Source organism: Hevea brasiliensis, chromosome 3 (assembly GCF_030052815.1).
Source record: "Hevea brasiliensis isolate MT/VB/25A 57/8 chromosome 3, ASM3005281v1, whole genome shotgun sequence".
In the NCBI taxonomy this organism is placed as follows: Eukaryota; Viridiplantae; Streptophyta; class Magnoliopsida; order Malpighiales; family Euphorbiaceae; genus Hevea; species Hevea brasiliensis.
Window position 1 is genome coordinate 114,251,864 of NC_079495.1, and position 16,420 is coordinate 114,268,283.

The following is a 16,420-nucleotide window of genomic DNA, read 5'->3' on the forward strand; positions in this document are numbered from 1 at the left end:
CTGGCAGATTTGGTGACCTAAGTTTGGTCGGCACTTTGAATTGGTTAGGTTCAGAATTTGAGTTTGTGTTCTTCATGAAAGTTGTAGGGCTATGTCTCAGCTTTCTGTTGGTAAAATTTCGGATCAATTGAACTTTTCTACACTGAGTTATGACCATTTGAACAAATACTGTTCATTTGGTCATTTTCCAGGGATAGCATGTTGGTCACCTGGATTAGGGTAATTTTAAGGTCAACTTGGTTTGGTTTTTTGGGCAGGGTTTCTTCACCAAAGTTGTGCCATTATGTGTCTAGTTTCATATCCAATTAGCCTTGCATCAATTGAACCTATAAAGCTCCATTTATGGCTACCCAAATCTGCTGGACTCACAACTAGTCCTGCAGGTCACCAAGGGCAGCATGCCTAAGCTCATCTCCATTATCCTTACTCACTTCAATTCCTCCTCACACACATTCAAATGGTCACTAATTGACCATTACAAGCTTAACATACCATTATATAAGCAAAACTCTAATTTTTCATAAACCCTAATTTCCAAAGTGTCCATTTCATACTATCCATACCATCTAACACATCCAATCACAAATTTCTACTAAGCAACTCCAATAAACACATTTTATTTCATTTAAATTCATCAATTCCCATAGGTACACATGCTGACCAAAATTCTTCTTCCATCAAACATGAATAATTTCTCAATTTTTTTCTTGTAATTCTTTCCATTTTAATGCTCAAATTTAAGTTTACTAAAAGAATATGGAAGAAAGTAGCATTAACCTCTTTGAGCAGAATTTTCCTAAGCTTAAACTTCACTTTCTTTCTTTTTCTAGGCTGCCAAACACTCTCCCAAGAGGTAAAATCAAGTTTTTGTAAAGGGGGGTAGGGGTTTTATGGTGTGATCAATTGGAAGATGGAGCTTTTGTTGAGTGAAAATGGTGGAAATTCTCTCTCCCTATCTTTCTCTCTATATTTCGGCTTTTTGGAGAAGACAAGTGCAGATTTATTTTTCATTTTGTCTCATTTTTATTTAGTTTTTATCCCTTTTAAAAGGCTTGTCAATTTGTGATTGGGTGGAGAGTGTTTAATCACATCATATGATGTCATAATTCCTAATTTCTTTCCTTTTTCTTTTATTTTCTTTTCTTCTCATTTCCAATTCAATTTTTTAGTAATATTTATTTATATTTTAGATCATAATAATTATTTACTTAACTGGACAAGTCGGTCAAAAATCATCTTTGAAGACGAAATGACCAAAATGCCCTCCGTTTGGCTTAATAGACTAAAATTGTCTATACCGATTGAAAATTTTTTTTAAACCTTTTCTTGGTATTTTAATGCCATAGAAACCTCAATAACTCTTCTCGGAAGTCTCAAAAATTGTTTTATAAATTTTCTCATGGGTTTAGGGCTTTTAGTTGCGAAGACCGCAATTTCCCACTGGGTTACCCATCGCTAGGGCATCGACTCATTTAACTTGGTTGTATTTTATTTCTAACATTTTTCCTAAATTCTTATTATTATTATTTGAGTTATTTATGACTTATGACTCTAGTCTAAATATTTTTTCAGATGTTCTAGCTGTCAGGACAGACATCGGTCACCAGAACAGTAGAATGTACGAAATTGCTACAGTGAAGGTGTTACATCTTTTAATTTCTTTGGAAAAAACAAAATTTAAAATTTGGCTTTTGGGGAATTTTGGCTTATGATGCGAAGCATATGAATCTGAATCCATATCATAGGGTGTGATGAAATTTTTACGCTGGTTGTCACCTACCGCAACCCTCCTCCTTTACCCGGGCTTGGGACCGGCTAAGCGCAAACTACTTAAGCGCAAACTACTCAAAGAAAATGCCTGATGAATGGAGGAAGAGTATTTTAGTACCTATTTTTAAAAATAAGGGAGACATACAGAATTGCTCAAACTATAGGGGAATTAAACTCATGAGCCATACTATGAAGTTGTGGGAGAGAGTTGTGGAGCATCGACTACGTCATGATACTTCTATCTCTCTCAATCAATTTGGTTTCATGCCCGGTCGTTCAACTATGGAAGCGATCTTTCTCATTAGAAGCTTGATGGAGAAATATAGAGATGGGAAGAAAGATCTACACATGGTTTTTATTGATTTGGAGAAGGCTTATGATAGTGTTCCAAGAGAGATCTTATGGAATGTGTTAGAACAAAAGAGGGTATCTATTAGGTACATACAAGTATTGAAAGATATGTACGAAGGAGCAACTACTATTGTGCGCACAGTGGGAGGGGACACAAGTGATTTTCCGATCTTAATTGGATTACATCAAGGATCAGCCATAAGCCCTTACCTTTTTACATTAGTTTTAGATGAACTGACGAAACATATACAAGAGAGTATTCCTTGGTGCATGATGTTTGCGGATGATATTGTTCTGATAGATGAGACACGAGAAGGAGTCAATAGGAAGCTAGAACTTTGGAGAAGTGCTCTAGAGTCAAAGGGTTTTAAGTTAAGTAGAACTAAGACAGAATACATGCATTGCAAGTTCGGTGAAGGCCAAGCGGTGATAGGGAAGGAGTTAGTTTGAATGGGGTGGTACTTGTCCCAAAGTAATCACTTTAAATATCTGAGCTCAATCCTTCAAATAGATGGGGGATGCAAGGAGGATGTTAGTCATAGGATTAAAACTGGATGGTTGAAGTGGAAACGTGCCGCGGGAGTTTTATGTGATCGTAAGATTCCCAATAAATTAAAAGGAAAATTTTACCGTACAGCCATACGACCGGCTATGTTGTATGGTAGTGAGTGTTGGGCACTGAAAGAGTCGTATGCATCTAAGATAAGAGTTGCAGAAATGAGAATGTTAAGGTGGATGAGTGGCCATACTAGACTAGATAAAGTCCGTAATGAGAGTATCAGAGAAAAGGTAGGAGTGGTGCCAATTGAAGATAAGTTGAGAGAAGGGAGATTGAGGTGGTTTGGTCATGTGAAGCGTAGACATACAGAGGCTCCAGTTAGACAAGTAGAGCACATTAGGTTAGAGGATAGAAAGAAAAAAAGGGGTAGACCTAAATTAACTTGGAGGAGAGTAGTACAACATGACTTAGAAGCATTACACATTTCTGAGGATTTAACCAAAATCGTTCAGAGTGGAAAAAGCGAATCCATATAGCCGACCCCAAATTTTTGGGATAAAGGCTTAGTTGAGTTGAGTTGAGTTGATGCGAAGCATATGGGAGTTCTTTTGAGTTCTTTTGAGTTCTTGAGATGTTCCTTGAAGACCTTTTCTTGCTTATAGTTATTCATGCATCTTGTTGGTTAAATCCTTCTCTTCAATGCATGTTATGCTATTTGCTCCAAATTTTGATACTTGGTATTAGGGCTGTACAAAGTTTTTGAGGTTCTGAACCAAATAAAAAAACTGTACTAAAATCCCAAAAAAAAAATCGTTAGTGTAAGAATCGAAACAAAGTTATATTTACTATTTTGGTTTGGTTCTGGTTCTTCATTAAGAACCAAAGGGAACAATACCAAATTAAAGAATTGATTTTATATTTTTTTTTAGATATATTTTATAATTTTAATAAAATTATGTATATATATATATATATATATATATATATATATATATATATATATATATGTAAAACTTAATTTATCTCTAATTATAAGTGCATATAATTTAATATTATCTTTTATTTTTTTAATTTTTTTAAAAAGTTTTGGTCTTAAAAATATTAAATTATCTTATAATCCTTAATTATATGACTAAATCACATGTTAGTCATATAATATACTTTTAATTCTTAATTATATATGTATCTTTTACTTAAAGACTACATAACTAAAAAATATGTAAAATATAATATAACATTCTTATTACGGAATATATTTTTGATATTAATATTATTATTTTTAATGTTTGTATTATCATTCTTATTGTTTGTTTGCATATTATAAATTTAAGATTGCAATATTTTATTTTAAAGTGAACGCAAGAATATTGTACTTTTAGGTGTAAAAATCAACATTTGAAACTCAATTAGAGCCTTAAAACCAAAATAGAACCAAAATCGTACCAAAATTGCTTAGAACCAAATTGGAACCTATGTTTAATCGAACTGGAACCTATGTTTAACCAAACTAGAACCTATGTTTGGTTTCAAGTCTAGTTCCTAAAAGTCAAAGAAATGAAGGTTTAATTTTAGCTCCAGCTCTAATTCTTAGCTAGAACCATACTAGAATCAGAACCGAACATCTCTACTTGGTATACGAGATGTGTTTTGATGACATGCCCCCTTGGATGGTAGGAACAAGGTTACCATGATGATCCTGCTTGAATATTGATGTTTTGAGATTCAATTACAAAGCAGTCATTTCAAAACTCAGTAATTTTAAGGACTTTGACTCAAACGAGAAAATTAACTTGAAGGTATTAACAATTGTGGAATTGAACTTTTCATGAGGAAACAATGACAAACATATAAGATGTGCATTTTAATATAGACAAAGGCTATCATAAAAACATTATTGAATTAAATGAATTTGGTATTGCCAAATAAAGTAAAATAATTCATTATTTGCCTTTTACAAGTTCCAAAAATTTCTTCAAGCTTGTAGAAAAATTAAGTGTGTTGAAGAAACCTCATCATAACCATACAAGAAGAAATGGCCATGTTAAACTGCCATATACAACCTATAAATAAGTGTATGCCTGTGTGTGTAGTGTTTAAGTAAAAGAGTGCAAAGTAAGTAGAGAATTACTTATGCATGAGTATATAAAAGTAAGTATATGTGAGTGGTGTACTCCAATTGATGTGTGCATGTGAAAGTGAGATAAAAAGAAAGTATAATGTTTGCTTGAAGTGTTGTGTAATGACCCAAACCAAGGGCCATTACTAGCGTTGGGGTTTGGGTTAGCTTAAAGCTAATGAAACCAGTAGCGAGCCTAAAAATCTATTAAACATAAACATATCTCCGTATCTCACAATCCAAGTATATTCCAAACTATTACACTTTAGTTTTCTCATTCATAAATTAACATAAAATTGGTTCAAAATTTCAACATTCACATACATAAAATCACTAAAGTGTAATTATTTCATACATACATTTTCACATAAAGAGTTAGCTTAGATTTCAACCATTCTTAATCACATCACTTATACTTAAGATATAACATCTATCTAAACTTGAATACCAGTACAGTAACTATTTCTTCACATATTACATGTCCATTAAACATATAACATACATATGAAAATTCTATAGCTACTCCTGCTACTCAACTCTAAAGAACTCTTATATTCCTGCACTCCTACACCTGGGGTAAGGGGAAAAGGGAAAAAGGGTGAGCTTACACAAGCTTAGTGAGTAAACTAACTAACATTAATTAATTATATTATTCATTTCATACATATGCAATGCATCATCCAAATGAGTTTTCACATCATAAACATTTTATGTAGATGGATTTGTCACCATTGATTCTCCAAGTCCAATATGCCAGGCTCATATAGGGGCTCCTTAGGACTTTTGCTTAATATATCCAATATGCTCTGCTCATATAGAGGCTCCTCATGACTTTCGCTTAAAAGTAATGCGCTAAGGGCTTATTAGGCCTCACTTGGTCTTACCACCACATATCATGTATAATCACATCATAAACATAACACATACATAACATAGGGAGAACCAGTAGGTCATCTAAATTCCATCATGCATCAACAATAATTATGCAAAAATGCAACATATTCATGCTTTAGATACATACACCTTAGTAAACAATGAAATGATGCATGTGGAGGATCATGAATTACATTTAAAGAATTTACATTTATTAATGTTATAGTTACTTACCTTTTGTAGCCTATCAATCACCTAACATGAACAGTAGCTAGCCTCAGATCCTTAGCTTCCGAAATTTCTCAAATCAGAACCTAAGGAGTTATTCAAAGCTCTAGAACTTATATATATAACAAACATCTTATTCTAGGCCCTTAAGAATCATTAAATCATGTTTTGAAACCTTAGAACTAAAGGAGAATTATGGCTGGCAGAACCAAATCTGGTTGTCAAACCATCAAACTTGGAATTTCTCCTGATTTTTTCCCAAGAAACTTCATGTTTTAGCTGCCAAAATATTGGTTTTCGATAGCTAAACCTAGTAATTTCTAGAATTTCCAAGTCAAAAACCAATAAAACCTCTCTCCCAAAGTCGATAAAACATACCATAAAGCTCCAAAACACAATCCGAACATATAAGCTGTGACACCCCTTACCCGTCTACAGTGTAGCCGAGCAAGATATGCCACAAGTGTACCGGAACACCATATTTTATCTCAATTATTTTTATCATTCCTTAATTTATTTCTTCATGGTTATGAAGTGCAATTTGTGAAATTTAACTCATTTAAGTTATTTATTGAAATTATAAATTTATTTGAGGTTTCAAAAATTTTATAGAAAATTCGGCAGAGTACCGGCTAAAAATGAATAAAACAGTCCTTCAAAACCTGTGAAAAACATTTCCAATACATTTCTAATCATTCTTAACTCCATTTATGTCAACATAATCTCAATATTTGTCAACCATTTCTCAAAAATTCTTCTATTTATCATTCATTCATTTCACATGATAATCATGTACAAATCATAAATAAATACTAAATTTTTATTTATAAACACAAATTACAAATATTTGCATTAATACTAAAATATATTACATGAGTTTTAACTATACATGAGAAAATAAAAGTTTAATTATAAAATACAAACAGTACAAAATACCAAAATGGGACCTAGTGTCCTACCAATGCACTGTAGTATGTGAGGTGACATAGACACAATGTAGATCTATGTACAAGTCTCACCCAGTTTGTGGTCTGCTGTGCTCTCTGGCCAAATCTTCAGTACTTACGCATTGCAAAAGCGACGCGCTAAGCATAAAGCTTAGTAGTGCCAATAATAAAAGAAAATATAATATGCAAATAAAAGTAAAAATTTTCTAGTTATTGTGCTTATAAGAAATAAATAATTACTAACTTATTGTTTAGTCGAAGGTTAATTACATCTTATGATATTAACCCTTCCTAGCATTTTATTAATCGTTCTCTTGATGATTTTGAGCCTCTTTTTATTTAAATCAATCTTGTTCTTTATCTTGATATTTAATTTCCTTACTTCCTTTAATAATTAATTCAATTACATTTATACTTTTCCATGTCCAAGTAACCTATACAAATTGAATGAACTGGATAAACGGGTAAACTAGCACTGGGTACTAGGTACCTCGGGCCGTCACACCATCGGTCACAATGTGTCTCCCGGTGTGCAGACAGAATGGCTAATAAGCCATAAAAGCAATAAGGCATAAAGCCAAGTATAACATTATAATCAGTATAGCCAGAGGCTGTCATATCACAGAAAGGCATGAGGCCATATGCAGTATTGCTATCAGAACCCTATTGGCATGCCAACCTATCTAAACCAATCACACTAAGCCTACTAGGACATATTATAAAGTCATTTCTTGAATATTTGTACTTAACATGTAAGGTTACTATTCATTTAGTTATTTAAGTCAAAATATTGACTTTCTCATATATAATAGTTACATGAGTTTTAATCACATAGATTTACCACATTTTGGTTCCCAAATGTATTGGCATTAGTTGCCAATCCATACTTCTAACCAATAGAGAATAAATAAAAAATTTTAGTTTTGGGTGCTAGAGTTTATTATTCCATTAGACCATTCTACAGTGAGAATTTGGCCAAGTGTTCTTGATCAAAGTTGTTCATTATTGTGTTTAGTTACATTTCACTTTTTGAATCACCCCATTTGGAGTTTTCTAGCTCAAGTTATGGCTATTTCACCATAACTGGTCGGATTGCCTTTACCCAGAAGTTCTGGGCAATTTTGATTCTGCCAGATTTAATAGTTCAACTTTGGCTAGCAATTTTATTTAGTTAAGTCCAGATTTTGAGTTTGTGTTCTACACTAAAGTTGTTCTAATTTGCCTAAGCTTTCCATTGATATAAATTTCAAGTCAATTGGACCTTTCTATACTAAGTTATGACCAAATGAATGAACACTATTCATTTGGTCATTTTGCCCAGGCAGAATTGGTGCTACCTGGATTTGGTCAATTTTTAAGGCATCCTAAGTTTATTTTCTGGACAGGTTTCCTTCATCAAAGTTGTGCCATTATGTGTCTAATTTCATGTTCAATTGGCCTTGCACCAATTGAACCTACACAACTCAAGTTATAGCTGCCCAAACTTACTGGACTCACACCCAGTCCTGTAGGTCACTCAAGGCAGCACACCCAACCTCAAATCCCAAGCTACAATTCACTTCAATTCCTCATTATACTCAGCAAAATGGTCACTAATTGACCATTAAAACTTCCATTCACCAATACATGAGCAAAATCCAAATTTTGTGCCCCAAACCCCAACTCCAACAACTACAATTCTTCATACACACATAATCAATGCATTAATCCATCAAATTCATGTTCAATTGTTTCCATTTACAACTATAATTCAATTTTATCCTTGATACCCTAAGGTACCATAAGGCTGCCAAAATTAGAGGGGTACATAACTTATGATTTTCTTTTCAATTTCTTGCAATTCCTAATCTAAATCAAGTCCTTACACATATATTGAGAGAAAGGAAGAGAGATTGGTCACTAACCTTGTGAGCAGAATTTTTCCACTCTAATTTCCTTCACTTTCTTGGCTTTTCTTAGCAGCCAAACACTTGCTCAAGATGTAATATTAAGTTTTTATGAAGGAAGGTAGGGATTTTATGGTGTATTTACAAGGAAAATCTAGTGAGAAGGATGAGCATCCATGGAGGTGGAAGGAGAGATGGGTTTCAGCTGGTTGGGAAAGAAGAAAGAGCTGATTGTTTTCTTTAATTTTTCTGCCAATTTACCCATTTTAAATGGTTTAAAGACATGTGTCACAATGTGATGGGGTGGGAGTATAATAATGACATCATAATGATGTCAAAATTCCAAATTTCCTTCATTTTCTTTCCTTTTCTTTTTTACTCATTTTCAATTAAATTTTTAGCAATATTTATTCATATTTTATATCATAATAATTGTTTACTTAATTGGACAAGTCGGCCAAAAATTATCTCTGAAGACGAAATGACCAAAATGCCCTCCGTTTGGCTTATCGAGCTAAAATCGTCTATACTGATCTAAAAATTTTTCTAAGCATTTTCTTGGCATTCTAATGCCATCAAAACCTCAATGACTCTTCTCTGGAGTCTTAAAAATTATTTCATGAATTTTCTTTCGGGTTTAGGACTTCTAGCTGTGAAGACCGCAACTTCCCACTGGGTTACCCATCGCTAGGGCACCAGCTCATTTAACTTGGTTGTATTTTATTTCTAAAATTTTTCTTAAATTTTCTTATTATTATTTGAGTTATTTATGACTCCTCACTCTAGTCTAAATATTTTTCCAGACGTTCTAGCTGTCCGGACTGACACCGGTCACCGGAACCGTAGAATGTACAGAATTGCTATAGTGAGGGTGTTACAATTCTTTCCCTCTAACAAAAATTTCGTCATCGAAATTTACCTGACTTAAGTAATCGTGGAGTTGCTACCTCCTTGCTCTTCACTTCCTTGTATCGCCTCATCAATGTCTGGGTTCGGCTCCTCCTGAGCTTCCATAGCATATACCCGTGGTGCCACCCTGACTTCGGGCTTTTCGACTGTCTCAGAAATAATATTCTGTGAAATGTCAGCCGTCTCTGCTCTACCCAAACTTTTACCCCTTTGAACTGTAGGGGCAGGCCTATCAACTTGTACTGGAGCTGTTGAACCACTCCTCTGAGGGCAATCTCTTATGAAATGATTCGTAGCCCCACACTTGAAACACTCTTCAGTTAACAGTTGGCAGTCCCCTCTGTGTCTCCTACCACAGTGCATACATTCAGGCACTGGGGCTAATTCCCTTGTTACTGTGCCCGGGGAGCTAGCTATAGATATCCCAGTCTAGCCTCTCTGGCCCTGTGTCTGATCTTGTGAACTAGAACCCTTAAGCTTCTTACTATTAGTCGGTACACTTGACTGCCTTGGTCCAAATTCCCTCTTACGTTGCCTATCTTTCCTATTTTGTTCACTTACTCTGACCCTTTCCACTTTCAGTGCAGCTTCAACCAATTTTGTAAAGTCCGTAATTGCTCTGGGGTGTAGTAGAGTTGTTTTAAAACTCTTCCTGTTCTGTCCAACCAGGTCTCAGCTGCAACATAATCATCTTTTCTCTTGCCAAAAAAATCCACTGCTCTAAATTTCCTGAGTTTCTCCAAATGAGATTTTTGCTATAGAGGTGGTGGTGGCATTACCCGAGCCATTTGTCTGAAAAACTTGGCCATTTGCTGGAACATGGCATGGGGAGGCTGAGCAGGCTCTGCTGGAGCCAGTGGAGCAGGTTCTCCCTAGTCCGTAGTCTCAGCTGCAGGTGGAGCATGACTCTCCTCTTCCTCATCTACTGCTCTGTGACGTGGGGTCCATATTCTAATCAAAATAAGAAAGACAAACAGATCTGCATTAGTGTCACCTCGACTCTTACAAATGCAATGCATGGTATGGACTTTATCTAGACCTAGAAACAAACTAAACCGTGCTCTGATACCACTAAATGTGACACCCCTTACCAGTCTACAGTGTAGTCGAGCAAGATATGCCACACAGTGTACCGGAACACCATATTTTATCTCAATTATTTTTATCCTTTCTTAATTTATTTCTTCATAGTTATGAAGTGCAATTTGTGAAATTTAACTCATTTAAGTTATTTATTGAAATTATAAATTCATTTGAGGTTCCGAAAATTTTATAGAAAATCCGGCAGAGTACTGGGTAAAAATGAATAAAACAGTTCTTCGAAAGCTATGAAAAACACTCTCAATACATTTCTAATCATTCTTAACTCCATTTATGTCAACATAATCTCAATATTTGTCAACCATTTCTAAAAAATTCTTCTATTTCTCATTCATTCATTTCACATGATAATCATGTACAAATCATAAATAAATACTAAATTTTCATTTATAAACACAAATTACAAATATTTGCATTAATACTAAAATATATTACATGAGTTTCAATTATACATGAGAAAATAAAAGTTTAATTACAAAATACAAATAGTACAAAATACCAAAATGGGACCTAGTGTCCTACCAATGCACTGTAGTCTGTAAGAGGACATGGACACAATGTAGATCTGTGTACAAGTTTCACCTAGTTTGTGGTCTGCTGGGCTCTCTGGCCAAATCTTCAGTACCTACACATTGCAAAAGCGACGCGCTAAGCATAAAGCTTAGTAGTGCCAATAATAAAAGAAAATATAATATGCAAATAAAAGTAAAAATTTCCTAGTTATTGTGCTTATAAGAAATAAATAATTACTAACTTATTATTTAGTCGAAGGCTAATTACATCTTATGATATTAACTCTTCCTAGCATTTTATTAATCGTTCTCTTGATGATTTTGAGCCTCTTTTTACTTAAATCATTCTTGTTCTTTATCTTGATATTTAATTTCCTTACTTCCTTTAATAATTAATTCAATTACATTTATACTTTTCCATGCCCAAGTAACCTATACAAATTGATCGATCTGGATAAACGGGTAAATTAGCACTGGGTACTATGTATCTCATGCCGTCACACCATCAATCACAATGTGTCTCCCGGTGTGCAGACAGAATGGCTAATAAGCCATAAAAGCAATAAGGCATAAAGCCAAGTATAACATCATAATCAGTATAGCCATAGGCTATCATATCACAGAATGGCATGAAGCCATACGCAGTACTGCTATCAGAACCCTATTGGCATGCCAACCTATCCAAACCAATCACACTAGGCCTACTAGGACATATTATAAAGTTATTCCTTGAATATTTGTACTTAACATGTAAGGTTACTATTCATTTAGTTATTTAAGTCAAAATATTAACTTTCTCATATATAATAGTTACATGAGTTTTAATCACATAGATTTACCACATTTTGGTTCCCAAAAGTATTGGCATTAGTTGCCAATCCGTACTTCTAACCAATGGAGAATAAATCAAAAATTTCAGTTTTGGGTGCTAAAGTTCATTGTTCCATTAAGCCATTCTACAGTGAGAATTTGACTAAGTGTTCCTGATCAAAGTTGTTCTTTATTGTGTCTAGTTACATTTCACTTTTTGAATCACCCCATTTGGAGTTTTCTAGCTCAAGTTATGGCTATTTCACCATAATTGGTCGGATTGCCTTTACCCAGAATTTCTAGGCAATTTTGATTCTGCCAGATTTAATAGTTCAACTTTGGCTAGCAATTTCATTTAGTTAAGTCTAGATTTTAAGTTTGTGTTCTACATGAAAGTTGTTCTAATTTGCCTAAGCTTTCCATTGATATAAATTTCAAGTCAATTGGACCTTTCTATACTGAGTTATGACCAAATGAATGAACACTGTTCATTTGGTCATTTTGCCCAGGCAGAATTGGTGCTACCTGGATTTGGTCAATTTTTAAGGCATCCTAAGTTTAATTTCTGGATAGGTTTCCTTCATCAAAGTTGTTCCATTATGTGTCTAATTTCATGTTCAATTGGCCTTGCACCAATTGAACCTACACAACTCAAGTTATAGCTGCCCAAGCTTGCTGGACTCATACCCAGTCCTGCAGGTCACTCAAGGTAACACACCCAGCCTCAAATCCCAAGCTACAATTCACTTCAATTCCTCATTATACTTAGTCAAATGGTCACTAATTGACCATTAAAACTTTCATTCACCAATACATGAGCAAAATCCAAATTTTATGCCCCAAACCCTAACTCCAACAACTATAATTCTTCATACACATACAATCAATGCATTAATCCATCAAATTCATGTTCAATTGTTTCCTTTTACAACTATAATTCAATTTTATCCTTGATACCCTAAGGTACCATAAGGCTTCCAAAATTAGAGGGGTACATAACTTATGATTTTCTTTTCAATTTCTTGCAATTCCTAATCTAAATCAAGTCCTTACACATATATTGAGAGAAAGGAAGAGAGATTGGTCACTAACTTGTGAGCAGAATTTTTTCCACTCTAATTTCCTTCACTTTCTTGGCTTTTCTTGGCAGCCAAACACTTGCTCAAGATGTAATATTAAGTTTTTATGAAGAAAGGTAGGGATTTTATGGTGTATTTACAAGGAAAATCTAGTGAGAAGGATGAGCATCCATGGAGGTGGAAGGAGAGATGGGTTTCGGCTGGTTGGGAAAGAAGAAAGAGCTGATTGTTTTCTTTAATTTTTCTGTCGATTTACCCATTTTAAATGGTTTAAAGACATGTGTCACAATGTGATGGATGGGAGTATAATAATGACATCATAATGATGTCAAAATTCCAAATTTCCTTCATTTTCTTTCCTTTTCTTTTTTAGTCATTTTCAATTAAATTTTTAGCAATATTTATTCACATTTTATATCATAATAATTGTTTACTTAACTGGACAAGTCGGCCAAAAATCATCTCTAAAGACGAAATGACCAAAATGCCCTCCGTTTAGCTTATCAAGCCAAAATCGTCTGTACTGATCTAAAAATTTTTCTAAGTATTTTCTTGGCATTCTAACACCATCGAAACCTCAATGACTCTTCTCTGGAGTCCCAAAAATTATTTCATGAATTTTCTCTCGGGTTTAGGGCTTCTAGCTGAGAAGACTGCAACTTCCCACTAGGTTACTCATCGCTAGGGCACCAGCTCATTTAACTTGATTGTATTTTATTTCTAAAATTTTTTCTAAATTTTTCTTATTATTATTTGAGTTATTTATGACTCCTAACTCTAGTCTAAATATTTTTCTAGATGTTCTAGCTGTCCGGACCAACATCGGTCACTGGAACCGTAGAATGTATGGAATTGCTTCCGTGAGAGTGTTACATAAGCACATTTCTAAGGCCCTAAACAACTTGAATTCATGCTCAAAGCTTACATGCAACCATAAGAGCTAGGATTCAAGTTTTAAACAAACTTCCATTATCACATAAATAAGAAATCCTTTGGTTTAACAATGAAAACTAGCCATTCTATGTCCATAAACACTTAGACTTGACAAAAAGCAAGAACAGAACAAGGAAAATCATACTTTCGTCCAAAACCTCAACATGCAACTCTTTTCCCTAAAATCAAAAACTTAAAACCGTGTAAAAATCACATGCAATTCAATCCCACTCTCCTAGTCATAATTTCATACCAAAACAAGTGGGAAATTTCAATTGGAAATAGGAATAAAATCACCTTTCTCCTATGGAACTAGGTTAAGAGATTGGAGGAAATCTTTAAAATCCTTCAAATTCTTAAACTCCCTAACCAATCCAAGACTTATAGCTTTTTAAATGATCAAAGTAAAAGAATTCAACGAGAAAAATTCCTTTTGCATGCAACAAAAGTTGAGAGAAAAAAGAAACTTACTTTTCTTTTATAATTTAACTAAAATGGGCTATTTATACCCTTGCCGTCGAGAGACTTTAAGTCCTTTTTGTCCAAATGAGCATTTGATCAGTAAAAAGTACTTGACTACCGAAGTTCTTTCTGCCCAAAACACACTTAAAAACTTTTCTTTGGTCCAAAACTATTAAAATATTTTCCTTTTCAAATACATTTTTGAACACATCACACATACATTTATTTATACATATACATACACTTTCCACTACCATTTCCCTACCAGTGGAATCTTGAATTCCGTCAGAATATTATATTGACAATAGAAATTTCGACATCAAAAAATGGTGAGTGTTACATTCTTCCCCCTAAGGAACATTCGTTTTTTAATGTTAAAACAAACACATAACAACATAAACACATAAAGTATAACATAGACAAACATAGGAAACATACCTAGAATGTCACACCTTATCTCTTGTAAGGCACGATATGTTCCTGTAGCATACCTAATGAATTACCGAACTCCGCCTATCGATAACCCATTAGTTATGCTACAAAGGATTTTAAAATAAATAATAGCTTTTTATCTTATCAATTCTTTTTGCGGAAAACTGCATGAGAATAGTTAAAATTCCATGTAAACATTCATTGGAAATAATGATAGACTAAATATTGCAAAAATTACATTTTCATAAGTCTCAAAGTAAAATACAAAATAGTTACAAACTCAAAATGTGATAGCAATGCAATGCTTTTAAATACAAACTGCTCAATGTCCATACAACCATACATATAAGTACAAAATACATCCAAAGGAATCACAAGGGTATACCTAACGTAAATACCCACAAACAATACCAAAATACTGCTTTTAAGTCTCTCACTCGGCAGCCTTCTCCTTTCCCTTACCTGCGACAGCATAAAGAAGCTATCGCTGAGTATATCACTCAGTGGTGCACAACTAATAACCTTAAAACTTAAGGTAAAACACAATTTGTCAAAGCATAATAAATCACATTTTTCTTAAGCATGAAAACTTCTCAATAGTTCTAAGTCCATAAAGGCCATTTATTGGAATAACATTTCAAATGAGAAATCACACTTCATAAATCACAATTCATAAAGCATTAGTGTTGCCAACATCAACACACAGTTTAGGCCATGACACAAAATTTCATGATCAGTGCCGTGTTGTACACCATGAAAAAGCAATCTCAACCTTATTAACCGTTATTAATGAGGGAAGGGCTAGCTAGCTAATGAGTACTTATGTAGTCTTACCCCACTAACCATTATTAATGGGAGACATAATCAATATCAATTATAAAACCCCAAGTAGTCATTACTACTGGGGAGTTCTGAAGGGACTGTCATGCTAACTGTGGTTTTAAAACAACTTTCAAGAGTTTCTAAATCAATAATCACGTTTGCAAAATAATAACATATTCAAATCATCATAAAACCCATAAAAGGGGTGGCAACACAAAAATTCCTCAAATACAAGAGAAAAACATACCTCATTCAAAATAAACTCATTTCAAATCAAACTCATTCAAATAAACTCATTCAAATCAATTTACGAAGCTAAAACAAAGAAAAAGGTTAGTTGTGCACAAACCTTCAATGCTCTCCTTTCTCTTTACTCACTATTCGTTGTCTGTCCCAACCTCTTTCTCTACTGAAAATACACAAAATAGAATGTCTCAATATGCATCTCAATTGCTGCCAAGAACTCATTACATGAATGTCTCAGGCATCCCAAATTAGCTTTGCAAATTTTAGAGAGTTTTGGTTTTGGACAACGTGGTGCCCCAATCTTTGAACCCAATTTTTACCTAGTTTCGATCATAATTTGATGAGGTGTTCTTCATGAAAATTGTTTATCTAGGTCTTAAATTTATTTTTCTTTTTGAATCGCCTAATTTGAGTTGTGTAGCTCGAGTTATGACCAAAACACGA